At 37.4% G+C, this 6,816-nt stretch overlaps 1 pseudogene; it reads right to left on the reverse strand.

Annotated features, from left to right (window-relative positions):
* Nucleotides 1-4,386: 4,386 nt before the first annotated feature.
* Nucleotides 4,387-4,780, reverse strand: LOC120528494 (annotated as a pseudogene).
* Between the last annotated feature and the right edge of the window lie 2,036 nt (nt 4,781-6,816).

The raw sequence follows: 6,816 nt of genomic DNA on the forward strand, positions 1-6,816 counted from the left end.
GTTTTGAACTAAGGCAGTGGGCAAGTAATGTGCCTGAAGTTATAGCCCATTTACCAGTTGAAGCTAGAGCTTGTAACAGTGACCTTTGGCTTAATCAAAAGCAATTTGATCAGCAAGAATCAACACTTGGATTAGTATGGGATTGTAAAGGAGACAACATTAGTTACAGGTGTAGAACAATAGAGAGTAGAGTACCTACAATGAGGCACATTTATAGAGTCCTCGCAAAGCAGTACGACCCAATTGGATATATTGTACCATTTACAACTCGGGCCACATTGATTGTACAGCGCCTGTCGGATAAACAACGAGATTGGGATGATCCTAATTTACCAGAGGGCCTACTTCAAGCTTGGTGTATATGGGAAAGAGAGTTACAGTTTCTCCCAGACATAAGCTTTCCACGGTGTTATGTGAGCCCAGGAATGGACACTCCTGTTTTTACTAGAGATATTCACATTTTCTGTGATGCTTCTAGTCAAGCATATGGGTCAGTTGCATATCTGAGGACAGAAAATAATGACGGTAACGTGGAGATAGCTTTTCTGACAGCAAGGTCAAGAGTAGCTCCTAAAAAGCAGCAGTCCATTTCCAGGCTTTAGCTCTGCGCTGCATTCACTGGTGCTCAACTTGCGAAACTGTTGACCAGGGAACTATCGTGCACAATTCATCAAGTTGTAATGTGGACCGACTCGACAACAGTTTTGAATTGGATTCAGTCTGAGTCATACAGATACAAGGTATTGGTTGGAACAAGGGTAGCTGAAATCCAGGAACTCACAGACGTGCGAAAATGGCGATATGTGGAGTCTGAAAATAACCTAGCAGATGACATTACATGTGGGAAATCACTTCAGGCACTTGCAGGAAAGAATCGCTGGAATCAGGGTCCCAAATTCCTAGCTCGTCCACCTGACAGATGGTCCATTCCGCCTGATACAGCAAGTGTTGCAGATGACACTGAAATGAAGAAAACTGATTTCTGTGGATTCACTTTAACAACTGTTAATTCCATTCCTAAGGCTGAGAGGTGTCATATGTTCCAAGAATTAACTGAAGAGACAACACTATCCCATCATAGGGTGGTGGGCCTTCCGGATGCCCCATCAGCTGACAATTACAGAGATGTCCAGCTGGCAATACTACATCAGAGTCAAAGAGACAGCTTCCCAGAGGAATTCAGCCTACTACAGTCGGGTAAGCCTGTACCACCAAATAGCCGCCTCATTAAATTAGTTCCTGAGTACGATTCTGACATGAAACTTATTCGAGTGGGTGGGTGCCTGTGCCAGAGTGAGCAATTGAATATTGAAGCTATACATTCTATAATATTAGATTCTAAACATCCAGTTACCAAATGAATAATAGCTGAATTTGATGAAAAAATTAAAACACCCTGGTCAAGAAAGAGTATTCTCAGAGTTGCGTAGGCATTACTGGATAATCAGGAGAAGAGAGGCTGTAAAACAACACCAGCGCAAGTACAATACAGTTTACAATACAGTTTATTTATGTATAGCCCAAAATCACACAGGAAGTGCCACAATGGGCTTTTATATTTTTTCAGCATTTTTTATTGTCAAAGATGATGTATTTGTACATAACATACACAGACAACCAGACATGTGTCATAATGTTTACATACAGTACTGGCACTCTCATTTAATAATTCAATGACATACCAGCCTCACCCACACTTTGAAAACACAACAGGTATTGTGCGTAGAATTTCAGGCTAAATTCATTTCACATTGTAGCATATCTTGTATTTGCCAGCTTTAAAATAGGATTATTTTTTTTCTACATTTTACAGATTTCAACTAAATCTTACTACATATTGTCACATTTGGTATGAACTACACCTGGTCAGACATACTTTCAGGTCAGTGACATGGCTGGCACTTCAAATTCAATAATAAAGCCAAGTCAAAGCAAATCACCCAACCTCAACAGAAAACACACACTTACTTGGGACAGCAGTGCCCAGTATTACAACACTTATAAGATGCATTATTTATACTGGTTTTCAAAAGCAAAAAATAAACATTTTTGTCCTGTTTACAACAATTCACTGAAAAATAAATAAAAAAAGGCGATTTGGGGTCAATGAGAAAGTAGTGCATGCTTGTTTATGATTAACAATAAAATATTTCCATACTTTTGAGTTTGTCATATCAGAAAATAAAATTCAAAGTAAACTGTTTCCCCAAATTTTTGTACCCAATACACTACTGTGAGTATCCAAGCCCACACCCTACAACTTGTCATGGGAGTCTTCAGTTACTGATCTCTCTCTACATTGCATTTTAAATGTATTTTTCCATGTTGCATATCTTTTTCCCTTTAAACAGTAAATGTTTGGAATTAAGAAAATAAAATAGATCATACATTTTTAGTATAAAGGTTTAAAATCAACTCCCATTTGAAACTGTTAAGGGTTTTGGCCGAACTATAAATTGAATTATTAGTTGTCCAACAATTTTTTAATAATCTATTTAATGCAATCTATATTGACCTACAGGGAACAAATGGCGTTGCCCCTTAGTAGGCACATGTTCAATTAAAATATTTATATTTTACAAAGGTCATAATAATTAATTTTCATGACTGTAACAATTACAGTGCAATAGGTATCCTGGGCTCTCCTCAATTTTGATTTAAAAAACAGATGCTCATTTCACCATGTTCAAGTTTTATTAAATGCAAGACATAGTAAAGTGTCATATTTAGTGCGACTTTAAGTCCTACAGAAATAAAAGAGGTCTCTGTCATCATGAGGAAGACCTGCATAAATAACTGCAGTATGTTTTAGTAAATGTATGTCAAATGTATAGCAAGTCTTTACTCAGTAATAACATAAAAGGTATCGATGTAATGAAAGAAAATAAAAATAGCAGTTATCAACTATCTGTTTGTTCTCATTAATCAACACTAACTTTCACTTACACATTGTGCGTATCTAAGAATGAAGTAATCTCTATTTATTGTACCTCTCAGCCAAACCAGCCAGCTCAGGTGTACAGAAGAAGAAGAAAAAAAAAAGGATACAGGAAAAAAAGATGACAAATATTGGCATTCTTCTAAAAATGTAAAATCTGCAGATTGTTAGATTCTACCACGCTCACAGAGAGTGAAAACAAGGAGCCTATCAGAGGTCTGTTGAAAGGACTAAATATTAAGTATTAACAGTTTCATCTATAGAACAGAAGATTAATGTATATACTATTCAGATTGTTTGTCTTTTATATATATTTAAGGTTTAAATTTACTGAAACAATTTTGATCATATTGACTCACGTCTTACCATTTATGTTTTCAGATAAGAATTACTCTTAAGAACTCTTAATAACTTTTATTCTAAATAATCCATCCATCCATCCATTTTCTAACCCGCTGAATCCGAATACAGGGTCACAGGGGTCTGCTGGAGCCAATCCCAGCCAACACAGGGCACAAGGCAAGAACCAATCCTGGGCAGGGTGCCAACCCACCACAGGACACACACAAACACACCAAGCACACTCCATGGCCAATTTAGAATCGTCAGTCCACCTAACCTGCATGTCTTTGGACTGTGGGAGGAAACCGGAGCGCCCGGAGGAAACCCACACAGACACGGGGAGAACATGCAAACTCCACGCAGGGAGGACTCGGGAAGCGAACCCTTAAGGGTCTCCTAACTGCGAGGCAGGAGCGCTACCACTGCGCCACCGTGCCGCCCATTCTAAATAATACCTTACTGTAATAATAAAATGACTGAATTATGAGGCAAAATCTGGAAAAAGAACAAAAAAATTAACTAGAGATGGATTCCTTGTGTATTTAACAGCCACTTATATTCTAAATGTATGCTATACATAGCATTAAGTGACAAATTCAAAACATTTTCATTGATTTGTAGACTACACAGGCTTATTAATTGAAATATTGAATGATAAGCAATGTATTGCTTATGAATAATTTGCTATATTATCCAAATATCCTAGCTTTTACAGGTCAATTATATCACAGGCATGCTGTGTATTACAAGTCTAGAGGATTTCCTAAGTTATGATGTGAAATTTTTTTGTTCAAAATAAATCAAATCTAACACTATTCTGTTATAGAGAAACATTTTTGCACTACCTCAAACTTAAATCCAAGATTAAATAACATAACTATGTGGGCCTGTAAGTATTACTGCATATTTATAGTTGCATGTACACATTATAGGCTCTAATTAGTGCTCATTCCATTTATTGTTTAAGTTACTTCTTGTAGACTTCACAGATGCACAGGAAAACGGTACCAAAAGACGCATATAGTTAGAGTAGAAATACTTTCGAAATGTACAAAATAATGTAGAGATGTGCAGAATTCTTTACATCTTAAGCTATGAAACAAAATTTAAATATTAAAGCTTTCTCCACAACCACAGGTCCCTTTGATATTTGGGCTATTAAAAATGAATTAGCTGGATAATTTGTTTTCGACATAGTCCATTTCTGTTCTCAACAGTGTCAGCTGGGCGGTTTTCTCAATGAGAACTCTTAACACCATCTTGAAGTACTTCTTTATCCGCCTGTGCCTTTTCCTTTGTGTACTCCAAAGTATAAGACAGACCATTACATCCTCTGGTACGAACACCCACTTTCAGTCCAATATATCCAGGTTTGTTCTGAAGGAGTTGTTTAATTTTGTTAACAGCTGAAGGTGTCAATGTTAACACGGCTCTAGTGGGTAATAATTTTCTTTTAGTTACGGCTCTCACTGTAGCACATACTACAGGAGCAGACATCTTTACTGTAGATGTATATGTATAGAATGTCAGAAATGGAGAGCAAAACCACAACCTCCTCAGATGGCAGATCTTCTTCCTCCTTGTAGATTACGACTTTTCAAACCACCATTCTTCTCTACAGGTGTCCACTGTTCTGGACCATTTTTAGATAAGATAGGTCGCAAAAATGAGAAACGGTGGGGAATTTTATTCAAATGTTTAACAACAAGAGCGGTTCACATCAACATTCTATGTATGGACAAAGATTCATTTCTAATGGCATTAAGGAGATTTATATCATGTAAGGGGAAACCTTCTGAGCTGATTTCAGAATGTGGAACCAATTTCCGTGGAGGAGAGTCAGAGCTAAATGATCCATTTAAAGAAATTTGCCCTGATCTTCAAGATCTTTTGGCAAAACAAAGAATTAAATTCAATTTCAATTCTCCTGGAGCTCCACACTTCGGAGGTGTGTGGGTGCAAGGAATAAGATCCATTAAAGCAGCACTACGAGTAACACTTGGGACTCAAACAACTAATGAAGAAGTATTCAGGACTGTACTAAATGAAATTGAAGGAATTCTAAACTCAAAACCACTTGGCTATACCTCATCAGATATTGCTGATTTGGATAACGTAACACCAAATTATCTCCTAATGGGGCGGCCGGACTCGGCACTACGTCAGGTTGTTTACCCAGAGTCTGAACTTTTAACTCGTAAGCGATGGAGGCACAGCCAAATACTTGCAGATCAGTTTTGGACTCACTTCATTAAAAATTACTTGCCCAGCTTACAATCACAACAGAAATGGCAAAGTAAAATGGAGAATTTACCAATGGAATCGGTTGTTATGATTTGGGATAAGCAATTTCCCAGGGCCTTTTGGCCTGTTGGCAAAGTGGTCCGTATAATACCAGGAACTGATGGGACAGTCAGGACTGCCGAAGTGCAAGTAAACGATAAATCATATATCGGACCAGTCACTCGTCTTATTCAACATCCAGCCATTCCAAAGGAGTGATTAGTAAATGGATGGATGGTGTTTCACTATAGTCTTTCCTATGTAACAAATTTGAATAACAAATTTGGGGGATCTGGCTGTTGAAAAGGCAATATATTATTTATGTGTTGGATCCCTTTAATTACCTGTCATCCACCTTGATTTATTAGTTATTGTGACTGGCCTGTGCTGAGTTGGAACTTGACCAATCACAGGGCTTCACTTTGAGCATTATAGATTAGTTTGGTAGCGTCTGAGCAGTAGAGTAGGAGCTTCGTTTAAAGTTTGTGAAAGTTTGTGTAATTAATCATAAAACCATTTCTTCACATTTGTATAAGTTTGGAAGAAATTCATAAACAGAATTTGGACACTTCATCCATTCCTGACCGGATGTGTGCAGTGGTTGTAATTTAACCCGATTCAACATAATTCTTCACTATACAACTTATTTACCCCTAGTTGAAAAGAAGATTTCATAAGGAAAGGATGTTGCTAACAATGTCAGATGTTTTTTGAAAGTTTGGCTCCAGATGTGCTTATCCAGCTGCTCCTTCTTGTCAGTATTTGAGTGATCTTTATGTCCACCTCTGGATGAATTCGCAAAGTTTCTTTTCAACATTTTTGTTTCATTAAAATAAAAATCCCGAGGCTTTCCCTAAACTGCAGAAGACGCTGTTGATTGCACTGATTCTGTTTTAAAGACAGTTGTGATTAGTTATACAGAGCTCGCTTTTAATCACATTGCTTTTATAAATCAATAATACAAATCAGCTACAGATCTGGGAATCACTGAGCAGTAAAAACGTTTAATGAGGAGTGTCGTGCGTGTATACAAGTCGGCTTTGGTGAAGCGTTTCTTAGCCTCTCTGATATGATCGACGTGGGGTGGAATAGACGCTGGATTGTTATAATACGTGCTGCCTTACGTAAAATATGCATATTAATTTGTTACAGATTCTAGGTGGACACGATTCTACACCAAGTAACGAGGTTATCCATGTGAATCATTCATAATGTCTGCTAAACGTATTTGTTAACTTACAGACAAGTACTAC

Source organism: Polypterus senegalus, chromosome 4, assembly GCF_016835505.1.
Source record: "Polypterus senegalus isolate Bchr_013 chromosome 4, ASM1683550v1, whole genome shotgun sequence".
In the NCBI taxonomy this organism is placed as follows: Eukaryota; Metazoa; Chordata; class Cladistia; order Polypteriformes; family Polypteridae; genus Polypterus; species Polypterus senegalus.